Consider the following 18,787-nt stretch of genomic DNA (forward strand, 5'->3'; position numbering starts at 1 on the left):
TTTACAGTGATGAGGGGGAATGCAGTGTGTCTGAGCAGCAGGTTTACAGTGATGTTGGGGAATGCTGTGTCTCTGAACAGCAAATTTACACTGATGAGGGGGAATGCAGTGTCTCTGAACAGCAGATTTACAGTGATGAGGGGGACTGCAGAGTGTTTGAGCAGCAGGTTTACAGTGATGAGGGGGAATACAGTGTGTCTGAACAGCAGGTTTACAGTGATAAGGGGGAATGCAGTGTCTCTGAACAGCAAGTTTATAGTGATGACGGGGAATGGGTAGTTCTTCTGGTCCACACTATTAGCAACATCAGAATCCCACTTGTATTTGGTTATAGCATTAGCTGAACTCCAGGTGTGGGTGTTCACATCCAGACTGATGTAGACTTTTCCATCATATCCATACTGCATGTATCCTTTCTTGGTTCCATTGTCATCCAGCTCCCAGCTGTACATCAGCTGCATTGTGTGAACACCTACAGAGTCACACACATGACACCACTGGGTTTATTTTTGTGTGTGAAAGCAGACAGTTTTGCAAGTTTTCTTGAAAATGCCATTGCATATTTAGAAGTGCACCTAATATTTATAGACACTACATCATAACTGTTTTAGTGTTTTCAAAAAGTTGCTGTATGTGGGGCTCATCTATATTTTAAAACTGTATAATTGTTACATTTTTATTTAGTTTACCCCTGTTTCTTGTTGACTTGTTTTATGGGGAGCTGGACTATCAACACCTGTTTATATGGTTGGAAAGGGACATTCAGAGAACACACACACACACACACACACACACCTTCTTTTAAACAATTTAAGATTCTGCTTTTCTCTTCAGGTCTGTTCTCCTCTACTCTTTAGCTACTCTTATAACTGGATTTACTGTTGAATGCATTTTCAAGTTTAGCATTCAAATTAACATCACCACTAGACTCTACTGTTCTACACAGTCAGTTCCCATTACCAATAGACTCTATAGTTCTACACACTCCTTTAACTACATCAACTACATCACCAGTAGACTCTACATTTCCACACACTGTTTTAAGTACATCACCCATAGATTCTACAGTTCCACACACTCCATTAATATTACATATACTTACCTGTTTTTATTCAATTGGGGATTATTTTTATTATCACTAAATGAATAGATTAATATTATTGTTATAGTATGCTATTACAATTTTCTTTCTTCACTCTAAAATTAAACCTTACCCCAAGAATATCACAGAACAACTACAAGATGATCGTGTTTCTTTCTCTCTATGTCCTTGACTTTAAACTATTATATAATATGTACTTTGTTTAACTAATAATAGTAATTTTTTAGATGCACAATTCTTTATACCTTGACAGCACCCACTTTTGGGTGGACTGATATACTAATAAAAAATGGTGTAACTGTAAATATGCACTTTTGTAATTAGCTCCAGAGAAAGGTGTCTGTCTAATGTGGGAAAACAATAAATACAACAGTTTGGGAACTTTCTTCATGTGGTTTTACATAGGAGGTAAGTGATTATTGCGACACAGATTGTAGTCATGTATATACATTTTCTCTGACTGCTGTTGCTATGTCACTGTAGCAAAGTAACAATACAAGGGGAAGCTGTACATTGTAGAGGTACAGAATACATCATACTGTTACCGTCTGACTGCTGGTTTCCATGGATACTGTGGGATTGCATAAACTGAGTGAATGGTAAGATTAAATAAAAAGAATAATCTATAAAATGGAATAGGATTAATGCTTGAATTAACAAAATAATTGCTGTATGTGCAGAAATGATTGCTGAACAACAGGAAACGCCTTGGATGTGCATATGTGGGATTGTGCAAGAAGACATGTGTACGTGACAGTTAGACAGAGGCGAAGGCTGAAATGGAAAAGCACTAAGCAGAAGTGGTGCTGGGCGAGAGAAACTATAAGTATGTGTGTCGCGAAGTTATGTTTTGGCTCTCACTCGCACTGCGCTGTGAAGTGACATCTCCAGAGCTTTGCATCAATAAAAGGCTACAAGGTAATGCACTGTTTCCTGTCTCTTCTTTCCTGCATCAACGAATATGACAATTTGGTGACCCCGACGTGATGAAAGGAAAGAATCATTCGGGCAGCTGATCATGCAGTGGACTCAATTGTTACTTCGGCCGAACAACAATAAGGTAAGCAGAAACCTATTATCAAATTCTGTACATTGAATATTCTAAATTAGTGACGATTCTGTCCATATGTAAGATCTGAAAATTAGACAGAACAGTGTATGGAAATAAGGAAATAAAAATATGAAAGAATAGTGCTCGTCCTTGTTTTGGCAACACCACTATTGTCTGACGAGGCGTTAGGTCCGGCGCGACAGCTGGGTTAGAGGCCCGGGGAATTCAGGACCCCCGAATCCCTATCGGTATTTGTATCGCTTTTCTTCTTGGTAAAAGAGTACTCGGTTAGAGTCCTGTGGTGAAAGAGCCACAAATTCTTGAAGTGGGTTAGAGTCCCGTGGTGAAAGGGCCACAAATTCTTAAGGAAGTATGTGAATTTACAAAACAGGGTTGGAGGACTGGGAAAGACAGACATCCCAAATCACCAAATAACTGCGAATTTGCAGAACAGGGTTAGAGGCCCAGGGAGTACGAGAGCCCCGAATTCTACAAGAGAAGTTGAACTTATGGTGGTCACGAAAAGCCTCACCTGAGTGCGGAAACCTAACGGTGCTAACAAAACACTCAGGTTAGAGAGAGAAGTAGTGACGCAAGAGCAAGGAGAAGGAGTCAGAGGAGAGGAGTGGTAAGTAATTTTAAGATATTTATTGAGGAATAATTTAAAAACAAGTTTAGAGTAGATCAAATACGTAGTCACTATGAATGGTGAATTCGATAGGGAAACGAATGATGATGGATGGGGACCCGGAGATTGGGTAAGTTTGGAAATGCAAGTTAACAATGTAATAGCAGCAGCAAGCTTAGTAACAAAACAAAAAGATCATAAGAGAAGAGAGAAGGAACTCAAACAGAGGTTAATAGAATTAGTAAAGGAAAATGGAGGCAGATCAGGAGACAAAGTAAGTCTGGGGGGTTGGATCAGAGGTAAAACCGATGAACGTGAGAAACAAGGAAAAGGCAGAGAACGAAGGAGAAAAAGCAGGGAGATTAAAAAAAGGGAAGTGGAAGAGGATAATGGAACAGCGTGAGGAGGAGAGGTGACGGTGGCAGAGTGCGGCGCAACGGAACAAAGAAAAAACTGGAAGTAAGGAGATGCAGACGGCATCACCCTTTCTGTGTGAGGAACCAAGGACATCAGTAGAAACGAAGCCTAGTGCACCGGTGGAGGAAACAACAATCAGAAAAAGTCAGGGACCGAGTGGCCCCGCACCACCAGCAGGTATATATCCAGTTTTACGGGTAACGGCTGGACGTGTCGAGATAGAGGAGGAAGAAAAGGATAGCGAGAATGATGAGGAAGAGGGAGACATCGAATCTATTACAGACTATCATGAATGCACTTCAATGTCGTCCCCGCGGCGGAGCAGGGGAGAGAAGAAAAAACATGAGAAGAAGGAAGTTGCAGACTATCGGCCATTTCGCAACAGAGAACACAGAGAGATTGAGATAAAAGAAGTAAGAAAGGGAGAACTAAAATGCAGAGGACAGAAAAAGGAACCCAAGAAAGTCGAGAAAAAAATGTAAAAAAAAGGAAAAGTGGTATGTGAGCTAGAAGAGACTTGGGAAACAGAAAGTGAGCATGAGGATTCAGACGGACAGGAAGCCGACCAGGACCTCGGGGAAGAAACTTTAAAGAGGGTAGAGCAAGTAGTGAAAAGGGGAACAGGCGTACGGGGCACCCTGGAACTGCGCGGCCGCAGTATTCCCAAAGCAGAGCTAGAAGACACGGTACAGAATATGCCGTTAATTACTTTGGGGGATGGGGACAGAAGATATAAGCCCTTCACTTTGGGTGACTTGCAGTCGCTGGTGGATAAGTTAGGAGGAGGGTTTTGGTTAGCTAAACTGGATTGCTTAACTGCAGGACAAATTTAGCATTAGGGGATTTTAGAGCAGTAGCAGTGAGATGCTTCACCCCATCGGAACTTAGAGATGTTGAGGAAAATGTAGGAACCAGTAGACTGGCTGATTCCACAAGGTTTACGCAGGTGTCTAGTGGGGTTGGTAACACACTAAGTGATAGGTATCCACTCCCTAGTGGGGCAGCCACACCCAAGCTCAAATGGGAAAGTGGTCAAAACCCTCGTGACTACATAGCTAAATGTACTGACAACTGGATTAAATATACGGGGCATCACCCAGGCAGACAGGGCTTACACCAGGAATGGTTTAGAAATGCAGTACTGGGGGGAGACGCCATGAAATTAAACCCAGACCTGCCAGGGAGCGACTCTAACACATGGAATAAGCACCTTATGAATCATCTCTCATTAGCACAAGAAAAAGGAAGGAAAAAAATATCTTAGAATTACAGACCCAACTACTAAAATTACAGGTAGGCGAGGCCAGGAACAAGGCCACTGAGAAAAAGAAAGTAGTCATGGTCGCCGGGGCACCTCAGGAGCCAGAACGACAATATCTGCCAAGCAGTTATGAGGAAACTCAATGGGTAATCGGGGTAGATTTAGAGGTAGTGGGCAACGTGGAGGTCCTGCTGGGCATGGCCGACGGGGAAGGCCAGGGGGCCCGAGGGGACTGAGCGGGGGATATGGATACACAGAGAGATGTTTCGTATGTGGGCAGGCGGATCATTGGGTGAGGGAGTGTCCCCAGAATCAAACCCAAAGGAGAGGCCAGGGCCGTGGAAGAGGCCACTATGCAGCAAATCCAAGAGTCGCACCTGGTGGAATGTATCCCATGGCCGAGTGGGACCCCAGCCAGGGAGAGACATACTGACAAACCCCTGGGAACGACCCGGACAGCATGAACCTGGCAGACCCTATGCTGTCCATCATGGTTGAGAACCATGAACTGCAATTTCTTGTGGACACTGGAGCTACACAATCTGCTCTACAAGGTCTCTGTTTCCCTGGTAAACTGGGGAAGGACTATATCAACGTCATAGGGTTCTCAGGGAAACCTCAGTGTCTGCCTCTGACTTTGCCCTTAAGAGTGGAAGTAGGGGGGCAAGTTTTCTCACATTCATTTCTATGTGCCCTGTCTACACCAATGAACTTACTGGGACGTGATCTATTGATTAAGAGCGGTGCTACAGTGCTGTGTTCTTCTGAAGGACTATCAGTAAACTTCCCCAATGGAACAACAATCCACTGCTTCGATGGTGGAGGGCTCACAGGCCAGTGTCTGATGACCCCAGTCATGAGAGATTGGGCTGACATATACTGGGGCCTCCTGCAACCTGAGACCACTGCCCATGGTGGACTCCTGTCTGCCTACCTTGCCTGGAAACCATGGATCACTCTGCTAGAACCGTACGTGCCGCCCCCAGACCCCCTACAAGTCACTCTGTTTTGCGTCCCGTTAGATGAATCGTGTCGGGACATTAGCTCATTCACGTATAGGGGTCAACAATTAAGATATACTAGGTTGCCACAAGGCTTTGCTTTGTCGCCTGGCATTTTTAATCAGGTCCTCTGGAATGCCCTGGAGGATTGTAAAATACCACCCGATGTGACCCTTATTGAATAGGTGGATGATCTCTTGTTGGCAGGAAACTACGTGGAATCCTGCCTTCAGGCCACCGAGAATGTGCTGATGCATTTGTGGTGACAGGGCTTTGTGGTATGCAAGAAGAAATTGCAGGTAGCTCAGAAGCAGGTTGTTTCTCGGTCAAGCAGTCTCCCAGAACGCCACCGGGCTATCCCCTTCACATAGGGTGAACATACTACATCATCCTAGGCCAGAGAGAGTGAAGGACATGCTCTCCTTCTTAGGACTGACAGGGTATAGCAGACACTACATCCCCGACTACGTGGGCCACACCCAGGCCTTATGGGACATGGTGAAGGTGCAGGGTATGAGGAATCTCAATGCCACACTGGAATGGACAGAAGACAGAGAAACTGCTTTTATCAGGCTCAAACAGTTGTTAGCTCAAGCCGTAGATCTCGCTTCTCCTGACTACACGTGACCATTCTTTTTGGATGTTTCTGAAACAGCAGGCACAGTAAACGGGGTGCTGTTTCAGAAAAAAGGGGGAGAGAGACAAGTGCTCATGCATGTAAGCATACAGCTAGACAACATGGAAAAAAGACTCCCAACATGCACTCAACACGTGGCAGGAGTGGCTAAAGTGATCCAAAAAATAGCGCATCTGCTAATGGGACATCCAATCACGGTACTAACCACACACAGTGTAATAGCATACGTGAATTCACAAGCATTCACCCTGACAGCGCTGAGGCAACAGAGGATCAGCAAAATTTTGGAAGCACCACACATCACGTACACACATGAAGGAATCAACATGGCAGACACAATGGGAGGAGGAGAGCCTCATCAGTGCAAACAGGAAGAGAGAAAGCAGTAGAAGGTGAGACCAGACCTAGAAGGAGAACCAGTTCCAGGAGCATGGAACCTGTTCACTGATGGGTGTGGATATAGAGGAACAGACGGGAACATAAAGGCAGGATACGCAGTGGTGGCAGAAACACAGGGAGAAGTGGATGAATTCTGGACGATAAAATCAGAAAGGCTGATGGGCTTACAATCAGCACAGCAAGCGGAGGTAATAGCAGTAGTGGAGGCTTTGAAATTAGCTAAGGGCAAGGAAGTGAATATTTATACTGACTCCACTTACACGGTAGGGGCAGCACATGTGGAGCTGGGACAATGGATGAGAGCAGGGTCTAGGACAGCGGGAGCAAATCAATTAAACATGAGGCAGAAATGAGGGAGCTGGCAAAGGCCTCACAGGGACCAGAAAGGGTAGCTATCATAAAGTGCAGGGGACATGATGATGGAGACACGGTGATAGCTAAAGAAAATTGAGCTGCAGATGAGGCTGCAAAGAAGGTAACAGAGTACAAAGCAGAACACAACATGATATGTGCAGAAGCAGAGATGGAGCCCCTCCTGAATGGCAAAAGACTCAGGGAAGTGCAGGAGCAGGCAGGTCCAGAGGAAAAAACAATGTGGCATCAAAAGGGAGCAAGAGTAGAGGATGGAGTGTGGCAGGGCCCAGGGGGAAAACCAGCCCTTCCACCAGGGCTCAGATCCCAGGTACTAGAAGAAGCTCATGGGATGGGTCACGTAAGTATTTGCCAAATGCTGAGGAACCTGGAAAACTGGTGGCATCTGTACCTGAAGGATATGGTAGCACATTGGGTGGCATGTAGAGTATGCCAACAGTACAATCCCAGACCCACAATTAAGCCTGTAACTGGTACGTATCCGTTGGCATTAACACCAGCGGAAGAGATAGTAATGGGCTACACAGACATGGTGGATTCAGCACGAGGGTACAGGTACGTATTGATGTATGTAGACAGCTACACAGGGTGGCCGGAAGCATGGCCAACAAAATGGGAAGCATGGGTGAAGTTCCTGGTGAACCAGTACATCCCTCTCCATGGGTTTCCATGAGATCAGATAATGGAACTCATTTTAAAGTGCATGATTTGCAGGAGGCAGAGCAAATGCTGGGTCTGAAACATTCATTTGGGACAATGTATCATCCTCAGTCTCAAGGTAAGGTGGAAAGGATGAATCTAAATGTGAAGAACAAATTGGCCAAAATTGATGCCTTACCTCTGGCATTAATGTACATTAGATGTTCATTGAACGCAAAAACTGGTCTTATCCCTTTTGAATTGCAGACAGGTCGAGGATTTCCAGGACCCCAGCGACTGCTGTATCATTTCAGCTTTCTCTACGCAGGTGGGAGACCGGACGGGGAGCAGACAAACCCAGACGATACCTGTTACCGAGTGGGTGCTGTTGAGAGTCATCTAAAGAAAGTGGACTGAGCCGAGGTGGACAAGTCCATTTCAGGTGACAGAGAGAACCAGCCACAGCGTACGCCTGAAGGGAAAAGGGGAGACATGGTTCCATCTGAACCAGTGCGCCACCGCAGAGCCACCACAGAGGAGTCTGCAGGAGACAGCGAGGGATCTCACTGAAGCATCATTCAGCTCACCTGAACCAGGCGGATCAGGTGCTCACTCCCACACAGAGGAGGCAGAATAATCTCTGGGAACAAAAGGGTCAAGGTAGTCCATCCTTACACCCCAAAGTAAGAAGACAGGAGATTCCGGAACAAAGGACTGTGATTGGTGATCTCTTTGAAGAGATCAAAAGGGGGAATTGTGGGATTGCATAAACTGAGTGAATGGTAAGATTATATAAATAGAGAATAATCTATAAAATGGAATAGGATTAATGCTTGAATTAACAAAATAATTGCTGTATGCGCAGACATGATTACTGAATCACAGGAAACGCCTTGGATGTGCATATGTGCGATTGTGCAAGAAGACATGTGTACGTGACAGTTAGATGGAGGCGAGGGCTGAAATGGAAAAGTACTAAGTGGCACAGGATGAGAGAAACTATAAGTATGTGTGTCGCGAAGTTATGTTTTGGATCTCACTCGCACTGCGCTGTGAAGGGACATCTCCAGAGCTCTGCATTAATCAAAGGCTACAAGGTAACGCACTGTTTCCGGTCTCTTCTTTCCTGCATCAACGAATACGACAATACTCAATATTAGACTGTAATAATAAATGTTGCTAAGTGTCACTTTGCTGCTGTTTATGGATGTTTTCATCCTCACCTTCAGTCTGATTAAAGTGTCCCATTCCAGTAGCCTCACTGTCTTTGAAGATCTCCTGAATTCTCTGCTGAATCTGTGTCATGTTGCTGTAGTCCAGTAGTGGATCATTAGCTGTAATGTTCATTATCCATTGACTATCCACCTGAATAACAGCAGTGCCCTCTAGGAAATCTGTTCCCAGAGTAACTGCATTGCAGACATGATGTAGAGTGCAATTGTCTGTAAAGAGGAAAAATACAGCCATTATTTTTTATTAAAACATGAAACATTAAAACATTAATTTATTATTATTAATGCCAGTGTGCTAGAATGTTTATATATGTATGATGCACATTCTGCAATGGAACTGTGACATAACCTACACACAAATTATATAGGGATCATACAGTAACTGCTATGGACCATGTACAAATGTACATCACATCACAATTACGTTAAAGTCAATTATGTTAAATGATGTGCTGAGCTAAGATTCCTGGTACTTTTGCTCCACATAATATTAATTTGGTAGCTACATCTACCCACAGAATATTAATGATATCTCACTAAGAAGTGCACAAACATGCTTGATTTGATAGACACCAAAATTGGAAAATACAAAAAAAAAAAGAAAGAAGGCTGAATAAGACAGATCTATGAAGCATTAGGTAGCATTAGTGCTCAAAATGAATTAAAATAATTTTGTTACACATTATCAACATAGTAAATGTGTGCAGGCTTTTAGATCACAAACACCAAAGAAAATAAATTTCAAGGAAAAGGACTAACCCAAGATATGCAGTTGAATATATAACTACAGTAATTATGTTACAATTACCACACCGCAAGTTGGACAGAGTTTGCATGTTTGCCACGTTTAGTAGCAGGTTCCTGTTTTAAAACAGATCAGACGCCGTGAAGACGGAAACTTCAGTCCACATTTAATAATTCGCATAAATTGTATGATTTAATTTAATATATAATTTTTGTGAAATGCCTAAATATTGCCTTGATGTCAAATTCAGTACATATTTGTTTAAACTACTGTATACTAAGTGTATTTTCTAAACATTTTAACAAAGGCCTGATTACGCCTAAAGAGAACCAACGCCTAAGTAGAAACCAGTTACATACCTGCCAATACCGAATAAATGTTAAACACGAGGAGTAGCAGGGCTTTCATAATCGTGTTAATGTGATCCATAGAAAAGCAGACGTCACAAAGTTTTGAAAGAAACTTTGATTAAACCAAAAATGTATAAATTAATTTACTCTTGGATTAAAATATTCCGATGCTACAAACATGACTTGCAAAAATCGACGTACAAACGAGGAAGTAATATGTAACGTGACACAGAGCAGAACCAATGAGAACTTGCGTAGGAGACGAGAGCTGGAGCTATTCGATCTTCAGAGATTCAAGATCAAGTCATCATTAATGATAATATGGTACATTACAATCTACCCAAACTTGCAAGGTTGATAGCTAAGAACTTCCTCTCTTGACTTACAGTGGAAATGTTTTGGTATTATAGGAAAGTTCTGACAACTAGCCGAGGACGTAGCCTTGAACTGAACATTGGGGGAGAGCAAATCTACCCAGGGAGCTGGGAATTCACTCACTCATGGGATTAAATTATTATTATTGTTATTATTATTATTATTATTTATTGTTTTTATTGTTGTATAATTATAATAATATTATAATCATATCTAATTAATTATAGTAAGGTAACCTGCAATCTTTTATGAATGAAGGAAAGTGACAATTGGAATAAGGACACTATGAGCACCTGGTTCTTCCATTTGGGACCTTCCATGTTTCAGGCATTCATAAATGAGGTCTTAAGGGAGTTTCCTGGATAGATCTGTGGTCACCTACATTGACCCCATTTTGGTCTGTTCACACTCCTATGACTGACAGCAAGCAGTCCCCATCTGAAGGGAACTACGGGGTAGGAGACTGGGAGCTGCTGGTCATGAAGCCTTTGAGGAGTGGAGCTACTGGCTCAGGGAGCACAGCACCCCTTCAGTGTCACTGTCTATTTGAACCCAGTGCCAAGTCTTGCCATCTCTCTATTGTTGTTGTTGTTGCTGTAAGAGACTAATAAAGTATAGCCATAATCATATAGACAGAAACCTATGAATTGTTATATGAAATGTCATCTCATACATCATCTCATAAAAGTTGGGTAGGGAACCTTCAACCTGTGGATTATTTGTGGCCCTTGTCTCAACACATAATGGCCAGAAGCATATTTAATACATTTTACATTGGATATGTTATTATTTTTCGCCATATAGAAAAGCCTTCAAGTAGTAGGGCCTACATCTTTGTCATCATTTCCATACACAATGTGCAGTACACAGTGAGATTCAGTCCTGCTTTTCCTGGACCTAGGGTGCAAGACAAGGGCAATACTGGAAATATATGAATAGGGAGCTCAGCCTAGTAGTCCACCTTTTATCTCAGTATATTATGAATTTGGAGACACAATAGCATGGTTGTGTAACACAGAATTAATGAGAACTATTGATGATTTAAATTAATAATGCATGTTTATTGTGTGGGCTATAGAACATTTAAGGTGGCTATAACTATAGTTCTTGAAAATGCCATGCAGGTGGGCGAGGCTGGAGTCCAGTGCAAAGCAGAGGACAGAGGATGCGACCAGGTAAGTGACACTCCCCTCGCCTTGATATTTCACATGCCAGTGAGGGTTATGCCCAGAGGTCGATCTTCTCTTGTTTCAGCGCTAATTGACTCCAGAGCAGCCAACAACCTAATGGACCAGGGTCTTGCCCAGAATCTACGGATCTGGCCCATTCCAGTGCTGTCCCACCTACACGTGTGTGCACTGGATGGAGGTCCTGTGGGCACATGGTTTATCATACAACACTCCTCGCATCTGGCTAGAGACAGCCAATGCCCACATAGAACACTTATTCTTTTATTTGTTCATCTCTCCAGCACAACCCATCAAGTTAAATCTCCCTTGGGCATCCCTTCCTTGCACTGCACAAGGACCTGGCTGAGGTCTTTAGTCTATTTAAACCCAGTGTTTTGCCTTTGGTAAAATGCCTTTTGTAGGTCTGTATAGTATGCATTTCTAAGCTGTTGTTTAAGCCATGTTGTGCTCTCATGTTTTTTGACTCATGCTCTATGTGCTCTCTTTACTGTTAGTTGGTCCTCATGGATTACCTGTGTTTGTTCTCTTGCTTGTCTACCCCTTAGTCTGATTTTTACCGCACAGATTTTACTTTTGCCTGTGTGGATGTAGCAGCATCACAAGAACACTCATCACAAGAACACTTATCAGAAGAAGACTCATCAAAAGAACACTCATCACAAGAATGCTCTTTGGTCTTAATTTTCACAGATTTCCTTCAGTTTCATAGTTCACTCAGTGGTATTTTTTTTAGGAATCAGTAGAGGCCGATTGTAAGGCAACAGTATGCTGATAAACGCAATATCTTTCATATGTTTAAACATAGTGCTTCCACAGCAGGGACAAATATTTATGTAAACAGCTTTTTCAGTTAGTAATTTTTGTTATAAAATATTTCTTACATAAAACCAATATCACTTTAAATTAAGCCATTTTGAGGGCCTTGTAAAACAAAATATGTTTTACATACGTGTTTACATACATAAACACAAAATATCAGTGTCATTTGAAATCCTGCTCCACTTCACCCTCATATTTGTGTTTACTATGTTCCTGACCATTTTGGGTTTATATATATATATATATATATATAAACCCCAAAAGTCTCAAAGGTCTATACATGTAAATCAAAGACAAACATAAAAAATAAAAAAATCTTACCTCAGTCATGACAGCATCCAGCATTATGCAATCTTTCTTATTCTGTTCTACCATTTTTAAGCAGCTGCTGTCCAAGACCCGACTGCACCCTGAAGAAATAAAGTATCGTGTGATAGTTACTGAACATTGTGAAGGTTTATAGTGTTTGTGTTCTCCCCTTCTTCCCCTTTTTCTTGCCCTTCCCAGGCATCCTTCTTCGGTTGGTGTTTCTGTGACGTTATGAGGCAAACAGGATGCGGAGAAGGAGCACGTTCCAACATACGTTTTATTCCACACACAGGTGACACATCTACCAAAGCACACCTCACTAACACATTTCAAACACCAACAACACATACTACAACATAGGAGACATATATACACTCAAGATTAACACGAGAGGGCGTGGCAACACAGATAAACACACACACATGAAGATGTTTGAGGAGGGGGCGGGGCCGTATCGTGACATCACTAGGGTGGGTTTTTGTTTAGGGACATCAGGGCCTTTGTTATTTGGGTGCCCTATCATAAATGACCTTAATGTTCATCATGAATTGGAAGCAATGAGATTGCAAGATATCCAGACTTTTTGCATGAGCTTTGTGAAACATAAAAAACACAAAAAACTATCTCTCAATATATCTGGTTCATCCACGACAATTCTGGTTCATCCATGATGATACCTGTGCATAAGAGTAATGGTAAAGTTCAGCAACCTGCAAATTTGTACATCTCTGTTGTGTATCGAGACAATCACTGTGGAATCATCTACAAATTTAATTATGGTATTTGTGTTAAAGGTGGGTCCGCATTCATGCGTGTATAGGCAAAACAAAAGAGGACTCAGAACACACCCCTGAGGGGCTCCTGTGTTAATAGTAAATGAGGAAGAGATGTAAGCTCCCACCTTAACTGTTTGTGAGCAGTCTGTTAAAAAGTTATTTTAAAAGATTTTTTAAAAGATTTTTCCAGGTGTATGTATATTTGCTAGTTGACAAACACAAGTATGAACACGAAGACCACAACAATCCACCAGAGCAAAGGCTCCATGTGTGCTACCATATTCATGTATTTATTTGAGTTACTTTTGCCTTTTTATCAGTTTGAAAAAGTCTGGCCATTCTCCACTGACCACTGAAATAACTAAGGCATTTTTGCCCGAAGAATTGGGTATTCTCAGGGCCATTCTTTGTAAACATTAGAAATGGTTGTGCATGAAAATCCTAGTAGAACAGTAGTTTTCATAATACTCAGACAAGCCCATTTAGCACCAACAATCATGCCATGTTCAGTCACTTAAATCACCGTTCTTCCTCATTGTGATGTTCGATTTGTAATTCAGCAGGTTGCATTGACAATGTCCACCTGTTTAAATGCATTGAGTTGCTGCCTTGTAATTAGCTGATTGGATATATTTTTTTAGTGAGTTGAACAGGTGTACTTTATACACCTGATGATACCTCACTGTAACTTTATATGATAATTTCACACCAAAGATATCACTGTCTGAACGAGGGTCAATATGGTATGTTTGATTATGTGTTAGATGGTTAACTAAGGTCCATGGCTTGAATTATCTTACTGTGTTTTGGAAACTCTGTAGATTATGTGTAAATTAATGATTTACTTACACACAACATTGCTAATTTAGGGACATTTTCTTCAAAAGAGATAAAGCTTTTAGAAGTGTGTGACTGTATGTTCCAAGCATTAACAGAAACAGGGTTGAATACAGTATAGTGAACGCAGTTTAATAGACAACATGGTTAGTCAAGAGTCTTAATCCAAATAAGAAACAAAGGTCATAAATCCTGAAAAGCAGTCAGCAAAGGAAACTGAACAGACAGGGAACAGGCAAAGAAGGTGATCCAAAATTGCATGCAGAAATCCAGTAATCCAAAGAAACAGACATGAAAACAAACTGCTCAGAAATTTAACAAATGATGACAAGGCTTCTCAAAGACACAGTGAACACATAAGGTTTACAAGGCTAACAAGGACTAATAAATACAGGTGAGTACAATAACAGACATAAATACTAACAAGGGGGTGGAACAGAATGAAACCAAAACAATGAAACATGAGGAAACAAAACTGGATGTAAATAAGCATAATGGCAATGCCATGGGTACCGTGACACCAGGGAGGGTGAACCTGACAGTTACCTTGGAATCTTGTTAATTATCTGTAAAATTATCTTTATTATTGACTCATGAATTCCTGGTGATCTTTTTTTTTTTTATGGGAAAAAAAATTGTTTCCCCACAGAAATTATGTTAGAAAAAACAAAACTGAACAATGTCAGACAGATTTGGTTGGACCAATTCAACTAAAGCACCGATATACTATAGCTAACACACTGACATACGTTTACTATGTATAAATATTGCTGAAATAATTATTAACAGTGTTTTTAATCATTCCAATATATGTAAATTAATTTATGGAAAAAGAACTAGAATCCAATAAAGTATTTGCTTTTGTACACGAAAGCTGAACCAACGCAACACCACTGCCTAAAAATATTAAAGATGTTCAGATGCAAAAGTATTAAAGCTGTTATTGCTGCTGTGTAACTTTCTTCATTATTGTTAATGTGATCTGCCAGAAACATAAAAGAAAGGGAAAAAAGTGGCCTTTATTTTTAGATGTATTTGTTTATTCTGGAGTTTATTTTCATATATTTATGTATTAATGAGTAACAGAGGAAAGCAAGGACCTGAAATATGTAGATTTGGAAGCTGAGGTAAGGGACTGTGGTTGTCAGGCACGTTAGGCCAGCAGAGACGGGGACTAGTGGATCTGTAGCCAATTCAGCTTCTTCACTGCTTGTAGAGTTTGGTTTTAGAATCAGTTCACTAAGAGTATCTTTAAAGGAGTTATCAGAGATGGATGAAAGTGCTCATCAATGGCCGTGGTTGAGGAAATTGCAAATTAGTTAGTGGTAATGAACCTCCTACTCCTGCTATGAACCTTCTGCTCTAAACTCACACACTGCTTTGAGCCACATACATTCAGACTTCTGTAAACCTGCTATGAATTTATGCACTGCTCTGAAACTCCTGCTCTGAACATTACACTGGTAACAAGAGCTGGTACCTGCAGCCCATCCATGTTGCACAGGTAGTCCATCTCCTCCAGGATGTCACATCCATACATCCCTTTGCAAGAAGGTTTGCTGTCTCCCAGCACAGTCCTCAAAAGCATACAAGCATGAAGGAGATACCGGGACATGGGCCATTACATGAGGAGAGCTGTACAGGGCTGTAGAAGTGAAGGACAGGTATCTGCTCCTTTATGTGAGGAGGAACATGAGGAGCACTTTTCTATTCTGTTTCTACAAATATATGCAAAGTTTCTGACTGAAAGCCAGCTAAGAAATGAGCAGAAGTGTTTGTGAAATATAGTTCCTCAGTCTTGTAGTTTAAATACCGAGCTCATAATACTGTATACCACACAGCTCATAATATTGTATACCTCATAATACTATATACTGTATTAATACCTCATAATACCGTATTAATACCTCATAATACTGTATATCACACAGATCATAATACTGTATACCACACAGCTCATAATACTATATACCACACACCTCATAATACTGTATACCACACATCTCATAATACTGTATACCACATACCTCAGAATACTGTATACCCTACAGCTCATGTGATATATATGCTCTGTTCAAGGTCAGTGAATGTCAGGAGTATCATGCTGATGGATGATAAAGTGTACAATCTTACATATCACCTCATATTTATACCCCATTAAAACTAAACTAAAACATTAAACCTAAAAGAACTTGAATTACCTAAATTAATATTTATTAATGACCAACCAATTTAAACTCCCATAGGATCTTGAATGGAATGTTTTACATCTGCTTCAAGAATCTCTTTTTGACATAGCCAAGAAAAATGTAAATTGTAATTTTTAAACAGCTCCTCAATCTTGTAGTTCCATTTTTTTTCTTCCTGTATTCAAATGCAATACAGTTTTCAGAGAAAAGCATTTAACAGATTTAAAAGGACTTAAGGGTCTTAAAAGAATTTTCAATGTTACCATTGATTATTGATTAGCAGAGTAAGAACATTCTTACAGAAACAACTTTCAGCTAATATATATAATTTATATATGATGGAACACAAATTGCTTAGTGATTTTTATTTAGAGACAAGTCTTTCTATGTGGCCCAAGTTTATAGATCATTATACTTATGTGTATCATTATGTAGATCATTATGCTTATCTGTAATGACGAGCGGCATGTGGGAGCAATAAAGGGAGAGAGTCCAAAAACACAAAGACGTTTAATGAAACTGAAAGTAAAAACGTAGCGCACGATCAATCACATGAAGATAATAATCAACATGGAAGTCAGGAAACGGGAGGAACACATACATGGAGAAATCATGGAAGAGAATGAAACACAGTAGAGATGAGCGAGAGACTATCTGGACAAAGGTGGACGGACTCAGCCTGGGGAGTGACAGGAGTTGTGGGCGGAGCAGGGGGAGGGACAACAGAGAACACCTGACTACGACAACAAACAGGAATAACATGGGGGAGGGACATAGACGAGAGAGGCACCGTTACACATCTTATGGAAGTTGTTGAACACTTTCTAAACATGTGATTGTTTAGACGCTTAGATGTACGCCGTATGTATACTGAAAACTTTACACCTGCTACAAACTTGCGCATAATTCTAAGGAGTTTATAATATTTACAAACAAAAACATTATAAAGACTCAAAAAGACAAAAATGAGTGCTTCAAGCAAGGATGTGTGTGGTTACAGGTCTCAGGTATTATGCACCATAAAAGTCTATTATGGACCTGTAGCTGTAGAATTAGGATAAACAGACAAGAGACATAAATGGGTTTCCTCAGAGCAGGCTGTTCTTTGTCTTTATTAAACATCTCACTGATGTATTTTTTTCTCCTTCCTTTATGCTCTTTTCATTCAAAACAACTTATAACTTCAACATATTTCAGCAGACACATTAGTGGCATTTACATAATACATTCACTGCTTTATTAACTCCTATCATGTCCTAGGAAAACTATATTTCCACACGCATTTCCTGTGTTTAAATTTACATGTACGACATCGATATACTAATATTCTCAGATGTATAACTATGCAACGTTAGGTACATAACCATTAGCCTACTATTATGTAATACCCGTTTTATTTTCGTTTCACAGAATAATTCTCTTCTGTCCGTCTATCTGTGATGACAAACATGGAACCTACCATTAACATGGAGGGAAACATTATATTTCGCGTGAAAACGAACTACTTATGCGACTGTTGCATCCGCGAACTCTCCCTGGCGGAACACAGCCCACCCAGTCACTCCAAAATCTGCACAGACCCTTACCAAACAATTTATACTGCGAGAAAACTCTTCACAGCAAGTTAGACTATAAAATGAAATATTCTGCCGTTCGACAATTCCGTTTTGTTTGTTTTTTTTTTTTTTAATGAACTCGATAATTCATTCTGCTTCATGCTACCAGTGAGTATTCCTTATATTCCTAGACATACTATCCACTCACTTGAACTGAGGGTTTACAGTGAACTAACCTGTAGTATTAGAAAAAGCAGGAGACAAGAAAACATAGTTTCCTCAGAGCATTCCGTTCTTTAAAGGAAAGTAAACCATGTTACTCAGCTACTTTCCCGTGTCTGCCGTCACAGCACCCTCTAGTGGTGCAAAAGGCTTCCTCGTTTGACATAAAGAGATGTTCATGGGATCCTTCTCTTTGCTGTCTCGTTTTTTGTTTTTTTGTTTTGTTTTTGATAATGACAATTAATTGGACCAAAAGGGTTACCAAGCAAGCACAATAACACTAAATCTGAACACCTGTTCACAGTAGCCAGAAATGTATCTATGAAAGAAAAAAAATGAGAAGATCTACAGGAGACCTGAATGGTGACATGAGTTCATCACCACACTGCACCTCCCATCCTCCACTGAAGCACCCGGATATGAAACACAACGATTCAGTTAGCAATTTCTCTCGCAAAATAGAAAGGTTTTATACACTCTCTTGTTTTCCTGAAACATATTTATCATGTGGGCCATTAACTGATGAATTAGGCAGTGAATCACTACAGATTAGTAGTCATAAACCATCAGAATGCATGCTGGTCAACTCTAGCACTGCTAGGGTTAAACCTTGGGAACGGAGCCTGAAGTGCCCCTCCTCTACCCAGTGCTTTCTAACACACCTCATTCTGCTCATGAAG

At 40.9% G+C, this 18,787-nt stretch overlaps 1 long non-coding RNA gene across 2 annotated transcripts; it reads left to right on the forward strand.

Moving 5' to 3' along the window:
* The first annotated feature begins 1,794 nt into the window (after positions 1–1,794).
* LOC113568615 lies at positions 1,795–8,466 on the forward strand. Of its 2 annotated transcripts, none has more exons than XR_004776028.1 (2): positions 1,795–2,162; positions 7,775–8,466. It is a non-coding gene; the product is annotated as an uncharacterized LOC113568615 (long non-coding RNA). The 2 variants fall into 2 exon arrangements; XR_004776027.1 differs by having other exon boundaries at positions 1,907–2,162; positions 7,836–8,466.
* Positions 8,467–18,787: the final 10,321 nt, after the last annotated feature.

Source organism: Electrophorus electricus, chromosome 5, assembly GCF_013358815.1.
Source record: "Electrophorus electricus isolate fEleEle1 chromosome 5, fEleEle1.pri, whole genome shotgun sequence".
In the NCBI taxonomy this organism is placed as follows: domain Eukaryota; kingdom Metazoa; phylum Chordata; class Actinopteri; order Gymnotiformes; family Gymnotidae; genus Electrophorus; species Electrophorus electricus.